General features: G+C 41.2%; 2 long non-coding RNA genes across 3 annotated transcripts; both read left to right on the top strand.

The window, feature by feature from the left end:
- Positions 1-20,279: 20,279 nt before the first annotated feature.
- LOC148867359 (uncharacterized) lies at positions 20,280-21,879 on the top strand. 2 transcript variants are annotated; one of them, XR_016110728.1, is made up of 3 exons: positions 20,280-20,349; positions 20,470-20,680; positions 21,579-21,879. It is a non-coding gene; the product is annotated as an uncharacterized LOC148867359 (long non-coding RNA). The 2 variants fall into 2 exon arrangements; XR_016110727.1 differs by lacking the exon at positions 20,280-20,349 and having other exon boundaries at positions 20,415-20,680.
- A 2,087-nt stretch (positions 21,880-23,966) lies between these two features.
- On the top strand, positions 23,967-26,147 carry LOC148867358 (uncharacterized). The gene is made up of 2 exons (XR_016110874.1): positions 23,967-24,505; positions 25,838-26,147. It is a non-coding gene; the product is annotated as an uncharacterized LOC148867358 (long non-coding RNA).
- Positions 26,148-26,531: the final 384 nt, after the last annotated feature.

Raw genomic sequence — 26,531 nt, 5'->3', positions numbered from 1 at the left:
GGAGAACCGCTTCAGCGCCTTAGCAGTAGGCCAACAACCCGGGCCCATCAAGCTCGGCAACATGGAGGCAAGCAGCGCCAGCACCTCGCCCACTCAAAGAAGGCGCCGGCGAAGTCGCCGAACTGCTACTCGCGTGCTACCCGAATTCAGAGGCAAGGAAGAAACGAGCTCGGGCGAGGTAAAAACCGTCCCCATTCTCTTAGTTCCTTCCCCCCTTTCAGCAGAACTTTTTGGTAGTCCCCTTGCCTAGAGATTTCAAACTCCCTTCTCTGGACAAGTATGATGGGTCCTTCGACCCCAGCGACCACGTCGACGCGTTTCAGTCGCAAATGCACCTCGCTAGGGCAAGCGAGTCGTGCATGTGCGTGGCCTTCACCACCACCTTCAGAGGGGTGGTCCGCACCTGGTACCGTAACCTAGCTTCCGGGTCAATAAAAAGCTGACCCCAATTCGTGCAGATCTTCACTGCGCACTTTGTCACCAGTAAAAGGTGTCCCAAAACCGAGGAAAGTATCTTCAGGGTAATCCAAAGAGAGGGAGAACCCATCCGGAGCTACATCAAACGGTTCAATGAAGCATGTTTGCAGATCCCTCGGTTAGACCCCGCGGTACAGCTCACCGCGGCCAAAAGAGGGGTGACGCACAAAGAGTTCAAATGGCACATAGTGGCCAGTCAGCCAGCAACCGTGGCCGACTTCCTTAAGCTCGTAGACAAGTTTATGAGAACAGAGAAAGAGATCAACCAGAGAATCGAAGGCGGGGTTGAAAAAAGAAAAAGAGAGGGCGAGCAGCCCTCCAACCCCGGCGACAGAAGAGGCCATAACCGAGAGGCGAAGCCAAGCCAGCCGTCCCGAGCTCCCTTAGCAGTTCGGATAGATTACACGCCATTGAACGCAAGGCGGACCGAGATTCTAATGACGATCAAGGATGCGCCTTACGTAAAGTGGCCACCTCACCTGAAGAGCAACCCCAACGAGAGGAACAAAAATTTATATTGTAGTTTTCATAAAGATCACGGTCATAGCACCGAGCAATGTAATAATCTCCGCGACAAGATAGAAGGACTCATCCGTCGCGGGTACTTAAGAAATTTTGTACACTACGACAATAGTAATAAAGCAGGTCGGCAAGGAGAACACGGGAAGGATGTCCCTGAGCCAAGCAACAGACCGGCCGAAGTCTTACAGCGACCTCCCCTAGAAGATAGGCCAGTCCGGGGAACCATCCACGTGATAGTGGGCGGTTCGGTGGTGGCAGGATGCACATCGGCGGTAGCAAGGACGTCAGTTCACGAAGCAGCCCGAGAGGAGCAGAACCCTCCCAAGAGACCGAAGAAGGAAGAGCTGGTCTTTTTTACAGAAGACGACGCGCGAGGTGTTCACTACCCCCACGACGACGCACTCATCATAAAGCTAAGGATCAGTGACTTCGAAGTCCGGCACGTGCTGGTTGACTCAGGCAGTTCGACGGACATACTATTCAAATCGGCGTTCGACCAATTGTAGTTGCAGAAAAGCGATTTGAAACCCGCTCACACTCCTCTGGTAGGATTCAACGGAGAGGAAGTCAGGCCCTTGGGAAAAATAACAGTACCTGTGGAAGTCGGCACATGGCCGTGCGCGGTAAGACTCAACCACGATTTCCTGGTGGTCGCGACCCCCTCCCCATACAACGCCATAAAAGGGTGCCCAATTACGCATATTCTGCGTGTAGTGGTCTCCACCTATTATCTGGCAATGAAGTTCCCCGCGGACTTCGGTGTGGGGGTAGCGTGGGGCGACCAACTCGAGTCCCGCAAATGCTATGTTGCCGCCCTAAAGGGAAAAAACAAGGCATCCGACGACCTCGAACTAGAGCGACCTGCGGAGCAGGGCGAGGAACGAGCTTCGCCCACTGAGGAAACAGTCGCAGTCCCGACCTCGGCTACAGATTCGACGCGAACTCTACAGATCGGCGCCTCCGTCAAGGAGCCTTTGCGAACTGAACTTGTGAGTTTCTTACTCCAAAATTTAGATATTTTTGCATGGTCCGCGGCAAATATGCCCGGTATTGACCCTAGCCTCATAACTCACAAGCTTAACACTGACCCTGTAGTCAGACCCATTAGACAGAAGAAATGCAACTTAGCCCCGGAGCGCTGGAGGGCGGTCGATGAAGAAGTTGAAAAGCTCCTCGCAACGGACTTCATAAGGGAAGTTCATTACCCGAGCTGGGTAGCCAACCCAGTGCTGGTGAAAAAAGCCAACAGCAAGTGGCGCATCTGCGTCGACTACACCGATTGAACCGAACTTGCCCAAAAGACTGTTTCCCCCTACCCCGAATTGACCGCCTCGTGGACGCGACCTCGAGACACGAGCTGCTAAGCTTCCTGGACGCCTACTCAGGCTACAACCAGATTAAGATGGACCAGTCCGACCAAGAAAAAACCAGCTTCATTACCGAGTTTGGCCTGTACTGTTACAAGGTCATGCCCTTCGGGCTAAAGAATGCTGGTGCGACCTTTCAAAGACTTGTAAATAAACTTTTTCGGCCTTTAATTGGCACGAAAATCGAATGTTATGTAGACGACATGGTCGTCAAAACACAGCTTTCGCGAGAATTATTAAGAGACTTGGATTCTGTCTTCCAAATTCTGCGTCAGTATAACATGAGACTAAACCCAAACAAGTGTGTATTCGGTGTCACCTCGGGTAAGTTCTTAGGGTACATTGTCAACCGGCGCGGCATTGAGGCCAACCCGAACAAAATAAAGGCCATCCTTGATATGAGACCACCTCGGAAAGTAAAAGAAGTTCAAAGGCTAAACGGCCGCATAGCCGCTCTGAGCCGCTTCATGTCCAAATCGGCAGACCGCTGCCTGCCTTTCTTCAAGGCAATCAAAGGCAAAGGGTTCGAATGGACCCGAGATTGCCAGCTCGCGTTCGACGAGCTAAAGACTTACCTCACCACCGTACCAACCTTAGCCAGACCCGAGGAGGGCGAAGTCCTAGAACTGTACCTCTCGGCGAGCGACGAAGTGGTCAGTTCGGTATTAGTAAAGCAAGTAGATCGGGTCCAGCAGCCCGTCTATTATGTTAGTAAAATTCTGCAGGGAGCAGAAACAAGGTACCCGCAGATAGAAAAAATTGCCTACGCACTAGTGATATCAGCTTGGAAACTCCGCCCATACTTCCAAGCTCACACCATCGTTGTCTTAACCGACAAACCCCTAAGACAAGTTTTGCTGAAGCCCGAGGTCTCCGGTAGGCTGACGAAATGGGCCATCGAACTCAGCGAGTACGATCTCTAGTACAAACCCCGGACCACAATTAAGGCCCAAGCTCTGGCAGATTTTATCGCCGAGTGCACTTTCAGCCACGAAGCCCTACAGGTCGAGCCCGAGGTCCCCAGTTCGGGTGAACCTAGAGCTCCCGAGCCAATAGAGTCTGAACCCCGTGAAGTAGCAGCCAGTGTGGCATCTCTCCTAGTCAGGCGAAACACGAACTGGGATGAGGAGCCCTGGATTCTTCACGTGGATGGTTCCTCGAACCAGCAAGGCAGCGGGGCTAGAATAGTCTTATGCGGCCCGGGCGGCACAAAATTAGAATACGCACTACGCTTTGAGTTTGCGGCATCCAACAACGAGGCAGAGTACAAAGCACTAATATCCGGGCTGAACTTAGCGCGAAAGGTAAAGGCAAAGCACTTGGTCATCTGCAGCGATTCCCAGCTCGTAGTCAACCAAGTTACGGGCGAGTATGAAGCACGCGAGCTCTCCATGATCGCATATTTGGCGAAAGTAAAAGTGGCCCTGCTCAACTTCCAGTCACACTTCATCAGGCAAATCTCGAGGTCAGAGAACACTGAGGCCGACGCTCTGTCCCGGTTAGCCAGCACAAGTCACAACAACGTGAGAACCGTGTACATAGAGGATTTACCTCGACCTAGTATTCTCAAGGGGTAGAGGAGGTCGCTCCCATCATCGAAGCAGAGCCGAGTTGGATCGACCCACTCGCGAGCTTCCTGATAGACGGAACCCTCCCCGCAGAACGCAATGCGGCCAAGAGGGTGCAGCGCCAGACAGCCAAATACGTCATAATAGATGAACGGTTATACCGACGGTCCTACACGCTCCCCTACTTGCGTTGCCTGCGACCTGCCAAAGCCAAGTTCGTACTCTGCGACACTCACGAAGGCCTGTGCGGCGGACACTTGGGGGGCAGAGCACTCGCCCCAAAAAGCACTTCGACAAGGATACTACTGGCCAATGATGAAGGCAGAAGCTGTCGAGCTCGTCAGAAAATGCGACATGTGTCAGAAACACGTCAATATCCACCATCAGCCTGCTTCCGACCTCAAATACCTCGCCAGCCCGTGGCCCTTTGCACAATGGGGCATCGACCTCCTGGGACCATTCCCGCCAGCAACAGGCGGAAGAAAATTCTTAGTTGTTGCAATAGATTACTTCACGAAGTGGATAGAAGCCGAACCTCTGGCAACCGTTACGGCCCGTAACATACAAAACTTCTTTTGGAAGAACATAGTATGACGTGTCAGAACATGGGGATTTGGCAAAACTTCACATCAGTCGCGCACCCGCAGGCAAATGGTTAGACGAAAGTAATGAACAGAGCCATCCTGCGCGGACTGAAAGCACGTCTGGATCGAGCTAAGGCTGTGGGCCGAAGAGCTACCAAGTGTCTTGTGGGCTCACCGAACTATAGAAAAAACCGCCACGGGAGAAACCCCCTTCAACCTCACCCACGGCACTGAAGCAGTGATCCCGACGGAAATCGAAGTACCAACATTGCGACTAGAAACGTATGACGTTCGGACAAACGGAGATGAGTTACGTACCAACCTTGACCTACTGGACGAGGTAAGGGACCTCGCGCATATCCGGACAGCGGCCTACCAGCAGCAGGTAGCTCGCTACTACAATGCCAGAGTAAAGCAATGAAGCTTCTGAGTCGGCGACCTAGTCCTTCGTAAGATTATGGTGCCCGAACCCGGCGTGGACAAACTTGGACAAAACTGGAAAGGGCCCTATAAAGTAAAGAGAGCGCTCGGGGGTGCATACGAACTCAAAACCTTGGAAGGCAAACAAGTACCTCGAGCGTGGAACATCGTGAACTTAAGGCGATACTACCTATAAACCGCCAAACGAAGTGGACGAAATCAGGTCCTATGGGCCACGATGCAGAGCCAAGAGGAACATCGGCGTAAACAAGCAAAGAAAAGTCAGGCATATTATCAGCTCGACAAAAAATCAGTTCGCTGCAAAAGACTCGTGGCAAAATAGGTCGCGGAAGTATAATAACCCGGACAAGTGGCCTATTATCAGCTCGACAAAGAAACAGTTCGGGAAAAAGGAACACGTGGGCAAAAAGATTATCTATTCCGTTGCAAGAAACAGTACATTGGCCATCAGGCACTTAACAAAAAAATAATAATTTACATGCCCGGAGCTACTTCTTCGCCATCAGAAGGCACTTCAACAACACCCGAAGGCCCTGCCTCTCCTTTAGAGTCCGGGTCGCCATTGGCAGCATTGGCCATCTCCTGAGTTATACGCGAAGTGGATATGGCACTAACATCAAGGTCGAGGTACGTGTTCCGGATCATCCACCGGCTCAGTTTGAAACCCCTCTTGTAAGAATCCACCACCAGATCGTCAAAACACGGAGAGGCAATGTAGTCTTCAACGACCTTCTTCTTGGCGTCTTCAATGCCTTGGGAAAAAATCTGCGTTTTCTCCCTGATGTCCTCCTGAAGATATTCGACTTGATGCTGCAAATCCAACTTCAAGTTTGCCATGTGCTTGACAACGACCCCCATGGCCTCGGCATCACGTTGAGACCTCGCCTGCCTGGCCATTGCAACGCGAGCAGCCTCTTCGGCAGCATAAGCGGCCGCCTCAGCAGCTCGGGTATTCGCCTCTGCAGCACGGAAAGCCTCTTCAGCAGCATGAGCGGCAACCTCAGCAGCTCGCGCCTGTCGCGAGCTCCTCTCCACTTGGGCTGCTAAGGCATGAATTGAAGAATTCACCTACCAAAAGAAACAAGTGAGCAATGACAACAAAAGCGGCAGAAAATGAAAAAGACAGACGAAATCTGACTTACCACCATAGCATGAGTTATGGCGCGGCAGGCGACCTGGTTCAAAGGAAGATGGGTCCATGTTGCGATCTCCTTAGGGAAAGTAGCCTCCCTAATCTTCTGCAAAGCGTAGTTTGGCGTCAACACGCTCCTGAACTCCCCTTGAGCTCCCGAACCCGAGGGCCCAGCCCGCGTATGAGCGGACCCAGAGTGAGCAGGAGCACTTGAGTATGCAGGAGCGCCCGTATAAGTGGTCTCAGCGTAAGGCGCCCCGGCAGCTTCATGCATCGGTGGAGTCACCTCGGGCCCCCTGGGAAGATCCTCCGGCGTGTTGTCTGGAACTTGAGTCTCCTCTTTCGAGGGCAGCTCGGTACGAGTTCGCTTGGCGACCCGATTCCTCCTCTTCATACATTGGAATAGACGCCCCCCACGAGTTCTCTCCGCGTCCATCACACCTGCAGAAACGAGTTCGACATCAGAAAAAATAAAGGAACAAAGCAACAAGAAACTGCAGAACTAGAAACCTACCCGAACTCAGGTCGGCCGCAATAAGCTTGGCCTCCGTTAAGTCATAATGGCACTTCAAACCTAGCCGTGCCCATTGCAGGAGGCCCTTCACCGTCTCTTTGTCGAGAGTAACACCTGAATCAGGAGCGGCCTCACTCCATCCGGTCTGAAAGGGCCATCCTTGTGCACTTCGCACACCGAAGTAGTCCCGCTTCCACGTCGGGACTTTATTAGGAAGATCGTGCAGAAGCTTAAAGCCCGGGCGAGGAGAAAGGTAATACGCTCGTCTTCACCTAGGAAGAGAACCCGCCTGTCTCTTGAGCATCAAGATGGAGGAGAATATCTCTGAGTCTAAAGGGAAATTCTGCTCGCAAAAAAGGGAGATTGTCCCCACCAGGTTCCGAATAGAGTTCGGATGAAGTTGGCCAATGGTGACACCGAAGTGGTTTATGACTTCAACGAGAAGGGGGTGGAAAGGAAGTCGCAACCCCGCAGCGAGCTGCTCTCAAAAAATCACGATCTCATCAGGACCGTGTTCAAGGAAAGCTACCCGAAGGAATAAAATATGTATACCCCCCGGGAAGGTTGTAAGACATAAGTATAGATTGAAGCCCCTCAGGCGTCATGGTCGAGGGACCAAACCTGTCTAGCATCCGACCTCGGCGATAGGTAGACGCCAAACTGCCCGAGGCAGCTCGGCCTACTGGTTCATAGTCCTCGAGTTCCACCTCAGGATCACTGAGGCAGTCGGGGGATACGGCTCAGTTTGTAGAACCTACGTCAGTCCTATTTGAAGAATCGTCTGAGCTATCAAAGCTAGACATTGAGGAAAAGAGGTGGGTTCAGGAAAGTACTCACCGAAAGAAAGTTTTGAAGGCTCTGGAGACGGGAACAAGCCAAAAAACCTTGGAGGTTATGTAACCAGCCTAGATGCGAGCTGAAAAAAACTTGGACGCGAGCTGAAAAGTTGGACGCGAGCTCAATAGGCAAACCGCAGAAGTGACAAATCGACTGGGGTCCCCCCACTATTTATAGCTATAGTAACCAAGAACCGACCGTGCAAATCAAAGACGATCCGACGACCCACATTTGCGCTGACCGCACGTCCTCTGAGGTCGAGACGTGATTGGCGCACGTCTTTCCGAAAAAATCAAAACATCAGTGCACGTCTTTTTGAAACCGACGTCGCGCTGATGCACGTCTTTCTGAAACTGACCGCGCCGCACGTCTCCCAGACAAATGCCAGCGCACATCCAGCAGTGGCGCACCTTTTTCTGACCCGCTGTCATGTCCCAGCGGCACGAGTTTTTGAAATTCAAAATGCGCCATCAGTTTCCCACCTTCTCGGAAACCGAAGAACCCTCGCAAAAGCAACTCGCGCAGTCAAGATTCAAAGGACGGGAAAAATCCACCTACCACCTCGCAAAACTCCCCGCACCAGGGCAAGACCCTTGGCACGAGGAGTGGGGGGCAATTGATGAAGGAAGATTTGGCCCGACCTCACAGTTATGCGACACGTGACAAAAACAACAGCTCGGCACAAAAGCAAGCCTAAAGCGCGAACACCAAGGGGACACCAGCGGACCGAACTCCCTACTGGGGGCCCGAACTCACCCTTGGCCCCAAACCAGAAAGTAATCCGAGCTGGCCTACCTTGTAACAGTTCGGGATACACATCGCTGAACTGGCTGATCTTGTAACAGTTCGGAATACACCTCGCCGAACTGGCCAACCTTGTAACAGTTCGGGATACACCTCGCCGAACTGGCCAACCTTGTAAACAGTTCGAGATACACGCCGAACTGGCCTACCTTATCAGTTCGGGATATACCTCGCCGAACTGGCCAACCTTGTAGCAGTTTGGGATACACCTCGCCGAACTGGCCCGCCCTATACATACCTCTAAACTCAAGACTTCGCCTCGTTCACCACTCCGCATCACCTTCTAGGCACCAAAACCAAACAAGTCGTACCATGCCTGACACTGAGGAAGTCCATACCCAAGGGCGCCACACCTGACTAACTTGGGATCTAACGCTTGACGGCCGCACTCTAAAACGGTCACCTGCCACCGCCACCTGCCACCGCCATCTCCAGTTAGAGAGACGGTTAGGCAGTGGCGGTTCTGTCCTAGCAGAAAGGACGACGGCCGAATTGACAAACACAAGAGTAATCATACCCGACCTGACAAGGGCCTCGGAGCGAGTGCGTGAAGTGATTATAAGAACCCTCTGCCCCCAACAAACAAGGTATGTGAACTTTGCGCTATCTGGTCTACACTTTGCCTTTGAGAGATTACTGACTTGAGCTTCGAAGTTATCACACCGAGTTCCCCCGGAGCTCTCTTCTTTCACGTTTCAGGCTCCCCGACGCTCCAACTCAGAGGCGAGTTCGTTGACAGCTAAGACCGGCCGGATTGCGCTCCATCACCAATGATCCTCTTTCTCTTGTTATGAGTATTTTAAGTTCTATTTGTAATCACGAGGCAAGGTTTTTAAAACCGACCCGGATAACGAATCGGTCAGAGGTTTGGTTCCTGGGTCGAATGGTTCGAGTTCGAACTAAATGGTTGGCTAGTTCTAACAAAAAATATATATAAAAAAAAAGAAACGGCCAAAACTGTTGAATGGTTCGAATAGCTTAACCACTTGGGTCAGCGGTTTGTTGACCAAATCAATGTTTTTTGGCAAAGATCCGATTTTAGTGAAAAATGGAACCGATCACCTAACCGGTTTCTGGTTTTTCTGGTCCGGTCCGGTTTTGAAAACCATGCCATGAGGATAAATTATATCTATTTTCTTGGTTGGCTATTGGATCTTATTGTATTGGGAAAATCTATGGTGCAAAAAAGATATGATACGAAAAGAGATTTGACCAATCAAAACCCACTCATGAATTTTGATAAATAACACCTTATTTGCTACCACATTTGTGATTTTAGTTATTGATCAATTGTTTTTCTGGTGTCATATCTTTTCCATGTCATAGTTGAACCCTATTATATTTGGTATTTTAGATACAAATTACTTTTTGAGGGTAAGCAATTTAATATTAAACAGTTAACTTATGTTGTTAAATCAACTCTTTTTTGGATTGTATATAAATCTTGGTTTGACTCGGGTTTTTTGTGTTATTCTATGAAGGCTCCGTTTGGAAAGAATACAAAACAAATACATACAATGCAAATCATAAAAAATAATATAAAATATAAGGTTTTATATTCTACATATTTGTATTTATACTTCTTCCAAATTGAGCCTAATGGTTCTTTTTTTATTGCTCCAGCTGGGCCTTGTGTAATTCAAGATGGTGTTGTGGCTGCTGAGATCTTTGCTGCTGTATGGAGAGCTTTCCTTTTTGCTCAGGATCATGGTTTTTTAGCTGCCCTAAGTTGTGGCTAGGGAGGGCTCTCATCCGTCTCTCTCTCTTTTCTTTTTTTTGCCGATTACTGCCTTTTGGACATTAACTTATAATGATAATTTCATTTTAGTGATAAAAAACCAAAATACCATCAAGATTTAAGACAAACGGCCATTTTCAAATATTATTAGCCCTTTGGACAACATGTACTCTCTTTGGCAGTGTTTGGGGTTGATGTTGTTTTCTAAGAAACGTTTTCTTAGAAAATGGTATTACATAAGCATGTTATTTTCTCATGTTTTCTATTTGGTGACATTGTTGTTGCCGCCACATAGGCATTTTTTCAATGCCACATCAGTATACTATTGTTAGCAATAGTAGAAAAAATAGGAAAATATCGAAAAAGAGTGTTTTCTCAAATCAGACTTTCCCAATTTCCAAGGTGTAGTCTAAGAAAATGTTTTCCAGAAAAACGATTAACCAAACAGCAGACATTTTCTAAAAAAAAAAAAAAAAAACTGATTTTGTTGATGTGGTGCTGGTGTGGCACCGTTTTGATGCTAACAAAACAATGCTAGGCACATCACAATTTTGCATCACTTGTTAGGCATTTTGGTTTTTGTTATATTCTCGATTTTTGTGAGCAGGTAGCCACCGCTACAGCTTGAGGTGAAATGAATCGCTATCTTGTTGAGAAAACCCCTTGAGTTTATATGAAGGCCTCTTGGATTCATAATTAAAATTTGAGAAAGCTCTTATGAACTTTATATGAGGGTGCTATTCTCCCAAACGAGCTCTCCCTAATTTAGAATTTTTCTCAATATAAAAATTTTCTCTTGTGAGTATTATTTAGGGTCCATTTGATTTATAGTCAGAATCAGAATTGTCTATTCCTATAATCTGTTTGGATTCAAACAAGAATGGTAATATGAATTGGAATCAGCAGAAATAGAATTTCATTTCCAAGGGAGGGGTAGGGAATGGCCATTCCCTCAAACGGGGGAATGCCATTCTAGCAGGAATGGGAATGGGATTTCAATTCCGCCCAACCAAACTGTTGAAATTAGAATGACATAACAGTCTATTGCTTAGTTGATGATAATTTCTATTCCAATTAACAAAACTCTGAAGAATACTCCAGTTAGTATCAACTATCAAGGATCAAAATATCAATACACGAGACACCTTCAAGTGGCTATAGCCTATAGGTGCATATCAATATGACTGATACCCCTTGTTTTTTTTTTTTTTTAATTTTATAGGTATTAGAGTCTCACTCATCAGTTTAAAGTTTTAAATTCTAGATTAGTACAGACCCCAAGACAAATCTCCGCTTTATATGATATATAGATTATAAAAAATCTATTGAAGTATTCATGGGTATCTGAGTACATTGATATATATATATATATATATCGTATCGATATTTTAATTCTTGTTCAACCATCCAATTAATTGTGGTTTGAAAACATTGCTAACGGGCCATAGAAATCTGTTTTATCTGGTAGTAACTACTTTTCTGCCCATCTCTTGTACATGTTAACAGATATCTCATGATGGTTAGACAACAAACCTGAATTGGAATGAGAAAGCCAGATTTTTTCTTAACTTTGCATTTGTATGGACCAAAATGCAGCATATTTGCATTTACAGTCTATTTGCACTGTTTCCAAACGCTGCCTTAACGATGGATGGGGATCTGTTGGATAAAATAAATTCCTGAGATAATAGTGAATACTTGTAATGTATTTTTAGTTACCTCAAACTATATGCCAAATGGCAATACATACCCCGTATGCATTTGGAACCTTAACAAGAAATATTTAAATCCAATCCAGCCACATCTAATTGTTACTGTCAGCATTGGGCTTTATATGAGTGCTGTGCTTGGGTTTAAGATCTAGGCCTGATGGTTGGATTGAATTTAGGCTCGGACCTGAATATGTTATATTAATAAAGAGGCAAATCCCAACCCGAACTAGGCCTGACTCTGTTTTGTTTAATGTCGTATCCATTATTAAATCATGAGGCCTTAAATTATTTATTACTGCTTTCACCCATTTTTGATTTGTCACTAGCCTTTATAGTTCATTCTACTTGTAACAGATCTCTTTTTTCCTACAGCTCCATCCGGAAAGAGTACAAAATACAAATATATAGAGTGCAAAATCTTGTATTTTGTATATATTTGCACTGTACATATTTGTATTTATACTCTTTTCAAACTGAACCTATGGAAATTTTTGGTTGTCGAAATCTCCTACCCAGGATGGCTCTACCCACTCTTATGCACATAAGGTCGCAGCCACACATGGGTATGCTCTTCTTCAAACACTTCTAAGAAACAAATACTTCAATGTCTACATGGTCACCATTGATGACGATGCCCCTCTTCAAACACTTCTCGCACTCATATCGCAACCAAATACAACGTAATGGTTTTATAGATGGGTTTCTATAATGACCCAACCATCGAAGTCTATTATCATTTTATCACCTATTAAAACTATTCCCAGCTTCTTTTGGAAGACTTCATATCCCACCTTATCCTTTTGGTTTTTTAATTTTTATATTCATCCATCTTAACATTCACATTTCTTGAAACTGAATTATAGGGTTTGAAATTTAAGACTATGTTTGGTTTGAAGGAAAAGGCAGGGAAAGGAAGATAAAAGTGAGGAAACCTCTACAAGGTTTGTAAAGGTTTTTCTACATTTCCCTTCCTTTCTCTAATTTTTCCTTCAAACCATACGCAGCCTAATGTCTAGGTTGAAAATTTTATTTTTTGGAATTTTAGTTGGACAAATTTTGCCCCTTTGTGTTAATGCTTTTAGAGTTGAATTTGAGGACAAGCTTGATATTTTGTTCATTGTTTTAAATAAATTACTTAAATAAATTGTAATTGAAATTTCATAGAGTGTGTTTAGTTGGATATATTTAACTTCCTTTTAATTAATAACAAATTGTAAATGGAACTTAGTGAAGTTTTTAGCTAGATGTATTTCTCTCTTTTAATTAATATTGAACAAAATCATTGTTCTGGGTTAGATTGTGAAATTATACCATGAATCGTTTTGACCATTGGTTGGTTACGATTTTTGGCAAGGTTTTAAAAACTGACCCAAAAATGGAATCATTTTGATCATCGGTTTCTGGGTTAACGGTTCAACCATTCAGGTCAAACAATTTAACCTACAACACTAATTTTTTGAGAAATAAACCCCGTAATGCATGTATTAGATTCATATTCTAATTTATAATTTTTGTTCCATCCGTTCTATTAAAATCGACGTTGTTGACACATTAATTGTGTTAAGGGGGAGAAAAAATGTGAGATGTGAGAGATGACAAAGAGAAAGTGTGTCGAAATAGTAGAATAGAATAGAGGGGATAAGGGAGAGAGAGAGACGTTGACTGACCAAAAACCCGCAAAACCATTGCCTGGGTCAAACGGTTTAGCAATTTGATTGCCCAGGTTAGTGGTTTTTTGACAATGCTTTTTTTTTCATAAAAATCTGTCCAACGCAAAATCAGACCCAGAACCATGATTAGTTCCCAGGTCGAATAGTCCAATTGTTCGATTTGGTCCAGTTTTTAAAAGAATGGTTTTTGGATTAGCTTTTTCATTGATTTATAAGTAGTTTCTGCCCAATCTCAAGATGTTTGAGAGGGTCCCATCCGAAATATCCATCTCAAAAAGTCAAATTTTTCCTAAAAAGTATTTTCTAGATAGCCTTTAAAAATTGATTTCTAGGATTATGAGCATCCCATATTTGGGTGCTCCAATTATTCAAGGCATAATTGATAAGAAGGCTCTGAATAACATGAGAGCTAAAATTAAGAAGAAAAATTAGGCTTGGAAATTGAAAACTCTTTTTAAAAATAAAAGAGCTATACTTATCAAATAAGTTTTGAATGTGGTTCTTCTATATACAAGGCGCCAACTGGCTAGTCGGTAAGGTCTCTTGGTGGTTGTAGCTGAAAGACGTGGAATCAAATCCCACCTGCACTTGGGTTGAGGGGGTTATGGGTTTAGGGGATGGGCCACCCATATTGTGTAGCCCCATGGAGAAAAAAAAAGGAAAAAAGAAAATGTAATTCCTCTATTTCAAATGTTGTTCAAATGAACATAACCTCAAAAAGATTGATAAAATTCAAAATCAATTCTTTTGAGGCCTAAGAGAAGGCAATAGAGCAATTGTAGGACAAGTTAGAAAAAGGCTTTACAAATTAGTGACTTTTATTTTTGGAAAAATCATTAAGAACCTTGGAGTTTCTAGAAAATCTATAAGAAGTATTTTTCCCCTTTGTGTTAATACATTCGTATTTGAATTTGAGGGAAAATCAAATATTTTAGTGATTGTTTAAAAATGAGATCAAAATTAGACATGTTTAATTGTATAAGAGAATATAAGTGGAATTCTTTTATGCATCTTAAATAATTACACAACATGTTTGATTTTTTTTAATAACTCACAACATGTCTAAATAGACATATATAAATCATAGAGCTTAATGAATTGTAATTGAAATTTCATGGAGTATTTAGTTGGACAAATTTAACTACTCTAGACACTTGGAGCTACATGTTGATTTGTAGATGAATTACAATTTACTTGGAACCTATGAGAAGTGGCAATAGATATGTAAGGCTTTTAGATTTTTTTTTTTTTTATTTAAAATACCCATCTTTGAATTTAGCCAAATCAATGATTTTTTTACAGATAAACAATTTGGTGGAAAATGAACCTAAAATCCAAGTCAAGTAACAATTCAATTAATCTAATTGGTCTTTAGGCAAATAATGATTCAATTAGCATAATAAATTGAAAATATTGATATAAGCTATGCAGTAAGAAGATTCAATACAAATTTTAAATTGAAAGACAATAAATCACCAATATATATACAATTATTATTATTATTATTATTATTATTATCATTTAAAATTAACACATGCAAAGCATATGCACATTAATTAATGTATAATATATATACTAAATTGATAAATTGTATCATGGTTATTTGACAGCTTTAATTTCCTATATTGTTGCTGTGTAATACTGCCCTCAAGGAGGCTCTCTAGGCGGTCCTCCAGGTGGCGCTCATCTCTCTCTTCGCTTTTGTGCGTGGGCTATCCTTTTCCCCTTTTTGTTTTATGCATCTAAAAGAATCTTATAAATAATAATAAACACGCTATATATATGATATTATATATATATGCTCAAACTATCTTGAATTGTTTTAGAGAGAAGGAGTTGAATTAATATTTCAAAGGTCGGATCTTCAGCTAGTAAATTAGGTGTCTTGTCCTATGAGAAGCAAACAGATGTTGGAAATGGAGACTTTGTGACAGTGACAAAGTCTCCATGTTTCTTTGATGGCCTGACAGAGCTTTGTGTTGTGTCCTTTAGTCCTTGGAAAAGTAAGCATTATCATGCAGAGAAGACAAATGCACAGGGATATAGAGATTAGGTTTCAGTCACACGACTCAGGCTGGTTAACCTAGCCCTGCCCAAAGCCCAGTTTTTTTCTGGTTTAGGTCGGAATTGAATAAGGTCATAGAGACCAGGCTAAGAATTGTTGGGAAATAGGGTTATTGAAATTTGGAGGAGAATATCTAACACGTGTTTGAAGTCATTGTCTTTAGAACATTATTTACCTCCACTCAATTTCATTAGTTTTGCTATTGAGCTATAGGCAAATCCGTTCCCAAGATACAACAGAGCCTTGGGTGAGAATCTACAATCAGTAAAGTTGAAGAATATCCAAAGAAACATTTTGTGAGACTGTAGTAGACTGGATTAAGAGAGAGAGGGAGAGAGAGAGAGAGAGAGGATTTTCGAAAATGTTTTGTGTTTATGCAAATGCTTGATTTGTACTCTTTAAATAATTTCTAAAGAGTCATGTAGGTGCTGGTTCAGAAAAGACACATTGAACAGTTACAATTTCAAACATTGTGACTATTTAAAATGTAGTTAACAGTTAATTTTGATTTGTGCCTCTTGATCACATTTGATCGAATCGTGGTCATTGATCACATCAACAGTCAACATTGCACCAAAAGGCCAAACCCGCCCTTCATGAGCCACACAAAGTGCACTTCTAAAGCACCTCATTATGCCGCACACATGTGTGCACGCACGTTTACCGGAGTGTAAATCGGCTCCTATTAAAAAACCCAAAACAAAACTTGTAAATTTCCAATGTGAAACAAATTCAAAACAAGTGTAGTTTCTCATGTAATTGACCAATCAAACTCATTGGATTTAATCTCTAATGAGATTAAAATCCAACAAGAATTTTAACATGAAATCACCTGATTTAGTACTACCTGCCCAATAGAACATACATCATATGCTTGCCATTTTGTTCTTGGCTCGGGAAGTGAATCAATCCTCAAGACCCAAGAGATCACTGCATGAGCAAGAGCCATCAAAAGTTAAGGGGTGGATATAAATCGACCTTTTCATGACTTATTCAAGTTCAGCTTGTGAAAACCTCAATTTAACTCACTTTAAGGTATGTTCGTTTGTAGGTAAATTTGTATGGGAAAGTTGGTCAATGGGTAACTTTTTCCCATTGATCAACTTTCCTATGTTCTTTTTTTATTAAACAATGGGCCCCAGAATAAAGTTACCCTTACTCTCCGAGGTGGACAAATAACTTTCCCAATTGATAGAAATTTTTACAAAACATGATGGACTATTTTACCCATTTTAATAGTTACTTTTTGTAGGTAAAAATATCATTTCATTATTTATCTACAAAACCCTGAAAATTGAAAGAACATGAATAAGTATACTTAGCTAGTTAAAAATTTCCTGGATAACATTTACCGGAGTAGGTGTAAGCAATATTGCTACAAACGAATAAGGCCTAAATCAAAGTTTTGAGCCCAATAAGGTTTGCTTTGAGAAATTCATAAAGCTAACCAATTTTGAAAATATGAAGATTGATTCATTATCAAACTCTAACTTTAAAACATGAACTTTTTAACTTGAAAAAAAATTTAAATTCATGTTTTTAGTGAATAGAGATCGAGCCTTCAAACAAACTTTATACTTTTTTGCTGACATCAAACAAAACTCAAACCCATTCCTAAACGGGTAGTGGTTAAAAGGCAGCACCAATCCACTCTTGCAACAGCTTTGCATTTCGAAAATAGTCAAGAGCTGTGTTGTTGTAAAACAGTTGGACTTGGAGTTGGAGGTGCCCCTGCAGCCAGCAGAAAGAGAGGGTACTTAAATAAGTTAAAATTGCAGCCATTTTCTATTACGTCCACTCACTCGGCCTTGAGTGACATTGAGAAAAAGTGTAGTGGCAGGCTTCACCATGGCTGAGTAAGATCCAACCCAAGGTCCAAAATATTGATATACCCGATATGCTGATAGGGGCGTATCAGGCAAATTTATACTATTTATATATATATATATATATATATATATATATATATATATATTTTGAAACCAGTTCAGGGGGCCGGTTTACAGTTTCTCCACCCCTTGGCTGATCAGACCCCTGATACATCCACTATAAAGGTGTATTAGAGGGGTCTCAGAACGATATGTATCGATACTTTAAGCCTTGATCCAATCCATTAATAAGGTCCACGATTTTATTCTATCCAGATATATGTGGTCTATATTCAATCAATACTGTTCGATCGATCATTTGTCTCTGATATTAGAAGTAGAACATCTCCTATGTCGGTCCACCAGGCCCACAAGGTGGTGTCTACGGTCGGTGATACGTGGGGCATATATCAGTCACAGCATTTAGTAGAAATTGAAATTGGAATTAAAATCTTTTGGATCAGAAATTGGGGGAATGCCATTCCACCATTCCAATTCCACCCGACCAAACGGTCGGAGATTCTGATTCTAGATTCCTATTATCGTGAATCAAATAGGACTTAAGAGTTTGTTTGATTTACAGTTAGCATTGGAATTAGAATCAGAATCAAATTATTTTTGGAATCGGAATGGGAATGATCTATTTTTATGAGGTCGGATTTCCTGCACTCGTTTGGTGTATGCCGTGGTGCACTCCCAATGATTTGTATGACCCTCCAACTCACCTCTTTGGGAAATTTAAACGGCCCATTATATTTTTATACTAATAATAATAATAAATTAATAAAATAGAAAAATTAGAAAAAAAATCAATTCGAGAATTAGGAGAGAGCAAGGCAAGGAACTCTTTCGCAGACCGAACCTCAGAACTACGCAAGCATTGACAAGGGGCAGGAATTTGATTTTAAACTGTTAAGTTGTGTTGGGAAGTTTTATCACTTCTTTCGCATCTATTAGGCAGGGATCAGGCATCATAAATAGCGTTGAATATGGGAGGACAATCAGAGTTCCCGGAGTGTTTTACCCAGGGTGGGCACTCTAATACTTAAGTTAACGAAGATAGAATTTCCCAAAGGCTTAATGAAGTACAAGATAAGTTCATAGATGATCTCTGATCACAAATAACCTTGAAATCTAAGAAGTTCTAATAAAAGTAAAAGTTTTGAAGATGCGAAAAGAGAAGTTCTATGGCAGGGATCAGAGATCATAAATAGTCTCATCGCTCTCACTCTATCTTGTTGAGTTTTACTTATGCTATGTTTGGTTTGAAGGAAAATGTAGGGAAAGGAAAGGTAGGGAGATCTTTATCAATCTTGTATTGATTTCCCTATCTTTCCCTTCATTCCCCTTCCTTCCCCTACCTTTTCCTTCAAACCAAACATAGACTTATGCAAAAACCTTGAATTTATTCGAGGGCCTCTTGAATTCATAATTAAAATTTGGGAAAATTAAAACTCTTATGAGCTTCATATTACAACTATTTCCAATGCATCCATGGCAACCATCTGTGTAACTATACAATATAAAAACCCTGACTTGAAATCCAAGAAGTTCTAATAAAAGTAAAAGTTTTGAAGATAGAATTTCTCCGGTAATTGATACCAACTTTTCAATTCGGATCAATAATAATTTCTATTCTATTAAAAAAAGACATGGGTTGAAGTAGTAAGAAATGATTTAAATGCCATAACAGCATGCTTATACAGTTGGGATAAGGCTTAGACGATGATAATTTCTATTCCAGTCGAACTCTGAAAAAGACTTCAATATCAAGGATCAAAATATCAATACATCAGATACCTTCCAATGGGTATCGATGGGTATCTGTGTATATCAATGACGCATACCCCTTGTTTTTTTATTTTTTACTTTTTAAAATTTATAGGTATTAGAGTCTCACTCATCATTTTAAAGTTTTAAATACTAGTATAAATGTACGTGTTATGCATGTGCACAAGTAAGCATTTCAACTATATATCACATGTTATTTAGATTTAACTTTTATGATCAATATAGAATCCAAAGTAAATATTGGCTTTATATGATGAGCTCACATCTGCACCCCACAAGGGAGTGCCCCACAACGCCCCACAGCACACCCCCTCCATATATTGAGAATATCTCTCGCTGATGACATCATCAGTTTTGGTATTATCATCAGGAAATATTTTAATACACGGCAAAGATGTTCTGTGAGACATTGTGGGACGGCCCTTTGTGGGGCACAGATCTGAACTCTTATATGATATATAGATTTAAAAAAAAAAAAAAAATCTATGGATGTATTCATGCAAATCTAAGTAAAATGATACAGAAATCATATTGATACTTAAATCCTTTCTCAATATACTTGAAACTACCTAATGAACTGGAAAGATTTAATTGCGTTTGAAAACATTGCTAATCGACCACTGAAATCTGTTTTGTCTGGTAGATGGACTAACTACCTTTCTGCCCTTAATTATCGATGAAATAAAATTACCCTTCTGCCCATCCCTCATAAATATCTCATGGCTAGACAACAAATTGGAATTGGATTGAGATAGCAAGATATTTCCATTAAAAAAAAATTAAGTCTTGATAATAGATTTCCAATTGTGCCCTTGAACTATATGCCAAATGACAATACATACTCTATATGGTTTGCACGCATTTAGCACAAATTTTGGGCTTTATATGAGTGCTGAGCTGGGTTCAACATCTAGGCCCGATGATCAGATTGGGCTTGGGCTCAGACTTCATTGTGTATTAATATAAAGAGACAAAACCCAAACCGAACCTGGCCTGACCCTGCCTGTGAACAGGTCTGTACATAAGTTGAACTGGGAGGGGTGCAACTTGGGTCGGGTTTAGTTAGAGAGTTGCTAGATTTGTAAAGGCTTGAATTGGGTAAACCAACTACATGGGTTTGGGTAATACTTTTGACCCGTTTAAAACCCAAATTGCACACCTAATTAAATGGGACTTCGGACCTGTAAATGAGTGCAGTGGCCCATGATCACGCTTAATAGAGGCCATTGGAGGATCATGATTAACCGAGGTTTTGAAAGGTAGGTTGAAGACGATCAGCTCTCACATTCTATTCTTCTTTCTCCATCTAATCTACAATCTTCACGACCTTCACTTACTACTCTAACCTTCCATTGCAAAACATTTCATTCTCTCTCAAGCCTAAAACAGATGAATGTGGATGCCTGCTTCACGGGTTCCATTCTGGTTTAAAGACAGTTCATTTCTGCTGCTCGAGCCTAATGTGTCTGTGTGTGTGAGAGAGATGCCTCCGGGATGGGGACCTGGAGGTCCAGGCCCAGGACGACCTCCACCTCCTTGTGGGTGCTGTGGTTTCTTTTGCGATGGTATATGCCGGTTTGTATCTTCTTGGTGAGTTATTTATTCAGTTTTTTCTTCTTTTTTTTTTTTTAGTTTTTAGTGAATAGTTATTTCTTCAGTTGTACTCGGTCATCGATCATTTCTTACTTTAAACCGTCTCATCCCAAATTGGCAACTATATGGGGTTGGCTACATGAAACCTATTTTGCTGTTCTGTTCTGCTTTTTGTCGCATACATTATTAAATTATGAGAGTTTAAATGATTTCTTACTACTTCAATCCATGTTGTTTTTATTTTGCCCCTGGCCCTTTTAGCTCATTCAGCTTGTAACAGATTGCTTTTCCTATGCCATGCAAACACAAATCAGGCACCGATGCAAAATAAATCGGTTCTTGTGAATGCAAAATAGCTGGTTTAGGTGGCAAATTGTATTGTTTTTGTTGTTTGGTTGGAAGGATGCAAAACAACAAGTGGACTGCCTACCTCTAGAAGACGGGGTTTTGTTTTCATTCGAAAATGACAGTGGTGTTGAAGGAGAAGAAGAAGAGAAAGAAGAGAAAGAAAAAGAGAGAAATGGGGAGATTGCTGACGAAGAGAAAAGAGGGGTTCCCCAAATTGTGAGAGAGCAACTCCTGCAACATAGAGGATTAAATCCTTCTTGGTTGCTCTTGCTGTCATCGTAAACGATGATGATGCCCTTTTTCAAGTAGCCATTATGTTCATCTTGTTCAATGCCTTCAAGAAAAAAAATTCAAAAGTATTTATTCCTATATATATGTATATAGCCCCCACTATTCAGACACGTGGCTTTTCAAGTTTAGACACATGACATTTTTTGAGAAGTTGCTGTTAACATACTTATTCTATTCTTTTATATTGTTTTAAATCCTCCTCCTTATATTGCTTGAAGTGTATAAACTTATGAATTGAATCATGGTTATTTGGCAGCTTTTATTTCCTGTGTTGTTGCTGCATTCTACAGGACTGCTGCGGACCATGGTTCGGAGGACCGCCTGGTCCTCCTGGACCCCCGGGCGGACCATCAGGCCCTCCCGGGCCACGACTGGACTATTCCCCCATTTCTTTTATTATGTGTTTGAAGTTGTAAACTATGAAATAATGCAATATAATCATACAATATATATATTATCATTTTGTTTATTGTTTAATGATGTAATATGTTTTGGAGTCATTGGACTTAGAATTGTTATAAAATTTAAAGAGAAGTAGTTGAATTAATATTTCAAAAGGTCGGATTTTCAGCCAGTAAATTAGGTTTCTTATCCTACGAGAAGCGAACAGATGTTGGAAATGGAGGGAAGTCATGATCCTTGATGATGCAAAGTGACAAAATCTCCCAGTAGTAATGATCAACTTTTTATTTTAAATTCTGAAAAATCGCCCTGCCCGGCCCACTTCATGTTTGTTTGATTGCCTGATAGAGCCTTGTTTTGTGTCTTCTAGTTCTTGGCAAGTCAGCATTATTATGCATGAAGACAAATGCACTGGGCCCAATGGCATATGAGGTTTCAGGCAATTGATACAGAGATTAGGTTCAAGTCATACGACGACTCACGGCTCGCTAACCTATCCCTGCCCAGAGCCCAATTTTCTTATGTTTTAGGTAAGGATGGTCACGAGTCGAATTTTTCACGAATTATTCAAACTCGATTCGATTTAGTTTCAATCGACCTTCGAATCGAGTTCGAGCCTAATTTATAAATTCATTTATTAATCAAAATTGACCCATATCTCTAGTTTTAGACAAGGTGGAGCAGGCTGAAAAATTTAACACACAGCCACCTGATTTAGTTCCCCTGCCCAAGAGAACATATACCAGATACTTGACCATTTTGTTCTTGCTCGGGTTAGACCTAAAAGTGAGTCAATCTTTAAGAGATCACTGCAAGAGTCAGCGAAAGCGGAGGGGGTGAACATAAACCAAATTTTTCATGAGTTATTCAATTTGTGAAAATCTTGATTTAATTCAATTTAAACCGAGTTTCGAATCGAAATTCGGGTCTAGTGAAGTCTGTCTAATAAAGTTTACAAGCCAAATTCAAATTCATATTGTTAGCTCGATCGAATAGAGCTCAAGTCCAAATCTATAGAGCTTGAATAACCAGATATTCGAATACTGATTAAAAGGCAACACCGATCCACTCCTGCAACAGCTTCTGTATTTCGAAAGTCATCGAGAGCCGTGTTTGTTAAAAAACAGTTGGAGCCTGGAGGTACCCCCTGCACCCGGCAGAAAGAAAGGAGACTAAAACAAGTTAAAATTGCAGGCATCTTACTTCTATTACGTCCACCATTTTACTGTATCCAGAAACATGTGGTCGATGCTCAAGCACTGTATGTGTGGGATCCACGAGTCGATCCATCCTAGCATACAGAAGCTCTCCCTTTGGCTAAATTGCCATCTCAAAGGACAACATACTAATGTTCCATGATTTGTCTCTGATATTTTAACATCTCTCTGTCTGGTTTATGGTCGGAATTGGAATCAGAATTAGAATGGTTTATTCTCATGTAATGTTTTTAAATCGTGGCCGATCCGAATTGTAGGATCATTTGGTCCAAAAACCATTCAGACAATCAGTTCCGTTTCACCCCAAGTCCGGTTCTTGACCAAAAAATGTTAACTTAGTCAATGACCTGCTGACCTGGGCTATCGAATTGTCAACTTGTTCGTCTGGTGAACAGTTTTGATTATCTTTTATTCTTTTAAATTGTGACTGGCCATCCGGGTATAATTTATTTGGCTCAGAGAAGAATCAAAATGAAAGTTGGAATCAGTTGGAATGAGATTTTATTCTCTGAAAGGAAGAAGAAATGATCATTCTTTCAAAATGGGAGAATACTCTGATGGAATGAGATTCCGATTCCGCCCAACTAAGCAGATAGCATCAGAATGACTCATTCCGAATACGATTCCAATTTCAAACCCTATTCCCGTGAACCAAACAAACCCTAAAGTGAGTCAGAATGAACATCCTAATTCCAATTCCAACCTCTCTTTCCACCACGGATGAATCCCATCACGTCTCATTGCAATTTATTTTTGCCGAAACCCGAAAGCAATGCCCACTTGTTACCCTCCATTGGCTTCTGAATCGATCTGATCTCAACTCTGATGTGGGTTTGGTAGGAAACTTTTGGTTTTGGTTTTGGTTCCTCCCTCTACTCACAATAGATTGAGTGATTAACTTCTCAACTTCATCTCATCATCCAATGAATGAACAACGCCTGCGTTCACAATCCCTTCGTATCATTTGGCTTCGGACACGAACAAAAAGAAAGCAGTGGTGCCCCACCTAAAAATAGTCTTTAAATAAGAGAGCAGCCTGGCAGGGGCATTTAGTCAAAAACAAGGAACGCATTCCGTTCGTCTCGTGTTTGTTTCCGTTCTCGTGTAAAACTCTCTTTAATTTATTCCGTCACGGAAGCCAAACAACTGGATAATTCCAGACGATGATCCTTACAAATTACGACTTACAACAAGCCCAAGAAACGCCTCTGGTTTTTCACATTCCTGTGTTGTATTCTTACAATTTGTTATTTGCCACTAGCCCGCAAGATACGAACAATGATTTTGACTAATCGTCTTCTGGGTTCTGGAAGCCAGCCATATGTGTATGTATCCTTTTAATTTGGCTATAAAAGTTGAAAGTTGGAGGCTTGGTTCCCCAATCTCCGATCTGCGTGCAAGCCAGTTAAGCCTTCTTTTCTAGTTCTTTTACACACAAACAAACAGAGAGTGGGCGAGCAAGAGAGATGCATCCCGGACCACCTCCACCACCTGGTCCTCCTCCTCCTCCATGTGGATGTTTTGGTTTTCTCTGTGGTGGGTTATGCGGACTCTTGTATTCATGGTGAGTTATTATTTCGTCTCTATGTAATTACCATTTGTCAGATATTGAAGAGCCCGTTTGGGAGGGTTTCTGTATTGATTGAGCTGCTTCGGACAAGTTATGTGACATAATTTTACCGGGAAGTGGATTTTGCGGCTTATGTAAATGTAATTCCAGTTTTTCGGATTTTTAACAAAAACGGTTTTTTGGATTTTGGGTTTTTTCGGTTGATGTTTTGGATTTTGGATTTTGGGATTTACCGGAAAAATTGGGTGATATTTTTCAGTGTAAATGTGAATCGATGAAAAGCTTCATCATTAATTTGCATTTATACGTATTTATTTTCAGTGTAAAATTCTACATCCGGTCTGTATTTTCACACCTTTGTTTTCAAATATAAGGTTTACATCAAAAACCTTTCCATCGGTTGACTTTTTCCATTGAAAATCAATGTAAATATACATTGATAAAAAAATCGATGTATTATATATGTCAATTATCACATAAAAAAAGTTCTAACCGCCCATTAAAATTTTAAATTCACCGTTTGAGTTTTACATCAATGAATTTTCCACCACAGCCTTTAGGTTTTTCAATTCTTGGAATGCCAAAAGTCACTATGGGCCTATTCGTTTTTTTTTTTTTTTTTGAGAGGAAAAAAGTTGGTCAATGAGATTGATCAAGATATACATGTTTTTTTTTCATATATATATGAGGTTCATTGAACAATTTACTTGAAAAATAAAAGAAAATGGGTAAATGCACTTACTTAGGTAAGTATTTTCCGAGAAACACTTGTCTCAGGATAAGTAACACCCTAAAAAGTGAACGGGCCTATGTGAAAGCCCTCTGAAAGGGGCACCAAAGAAATGTCAAAATGTTTACCTAATTCTTCAACTGACTACACCAATCTGCTCATATGGGAGTGTTTGGTATAGTTGTGTTTTGGGTTGATTAATACAAATTTGTGGGAAATATATTACCAGATCATATATGATCGGTGGTTTCAATTAGAAAAATATGTGTGTAGAAAACATCAAATTGGACATTCCAGTAGAAATAACAATTTGTATTGATCAACTCAAAATGTATTTTAAAATATTTCAAATAAAAAAAAAATCTCTCATAAATTTGTTTTGATCAAATCCAAAAAACCAATAGCAAGGCTATGCCAATCACCTCCATAATTGTTCCATTTGCAGTATATTAAAAACAAATCGAAGTTTTTTTTTTTTTTTATTCTCTTGCTTCCTCTCCATTTTCGCACTGGCCAGTTTTCTTGTTATTTTCTTACTGATTGCAATTTATGATTAAAGCTTAATCCTTGCCAATTTGTGCTATGGTACTTGACAGTGTGGACTTCCTGTGCTGCTGCTGTGGACGTGGCCCACCTGGTCCACCTGGTCCACATGGCCCACCTGGACCACCCTAGCCCCAGATCATCATCACCTTTGGCTCGGCCACTCCTTCGTTCCCAGGTACCATGTGTATAAAGCATTGTAATCACAGAATAAAATGAAAACTAGTGGTGTTTCTAGTTTCATCCTGTAGGTGACGAAGTGTTGTATGTATCTTTCTTTTGTTTCTTAATTTGTTTGGGAGGTTGCAAAATAATTCTTTTTCCTGTCAACTAAGTAAAATGTATTATACTATTAATCTATTATTGTGTGTGCAAGTGGATGACAGCTTTTAGTTTTAAGATACATTTTTATAAAAAATTCTATTTGGTCCTAGTGTCACTTTGGTCTTTGAATTTTAAAATGCGATAATTCAATACCCAAAATTTCAAAACATGTCAATTAAGTGCCTAACATTAATCACCCGTTAACTAGCCATTAAGTGGCATTTGAAAAAGACACGAATGTCCTTCGGGTGTCATTTAATTTTCTTTATCAACCATCCAAACATTGACAAAAAATTAACAATCCCAAATCCTTACTTCTTCTATTCAAGAAAGTTGGGTCAGGTCTCAGTGGGCATTCTAGACCCCAACTTTCTTGAATAAAAGATGCGAGGATATAGGACTATTAAATTTTTGTCAATGTTT

The sequence above is a fragment of the Nelumbo lutea genome, chromosome 3, assembly GCF_056320005.1.
Source record: "Nelumbo lutea isolate HS-2025 chromosome 3, American lotus-T2T, whole genome shotgun sequence".
Taxonomy (NCBI): domain Eukaryota; kingdom Viridiplantae; phylum Streptophyta; class Magnoliopsida; order Proteales; family Nelumbonaceae; genus Nelumbo; species Nelumbo lutea.
Note: the sequence above shows the minus strand (reverse complement) of the source record. Positions and strands in the feature narration are given on the sequence as shown.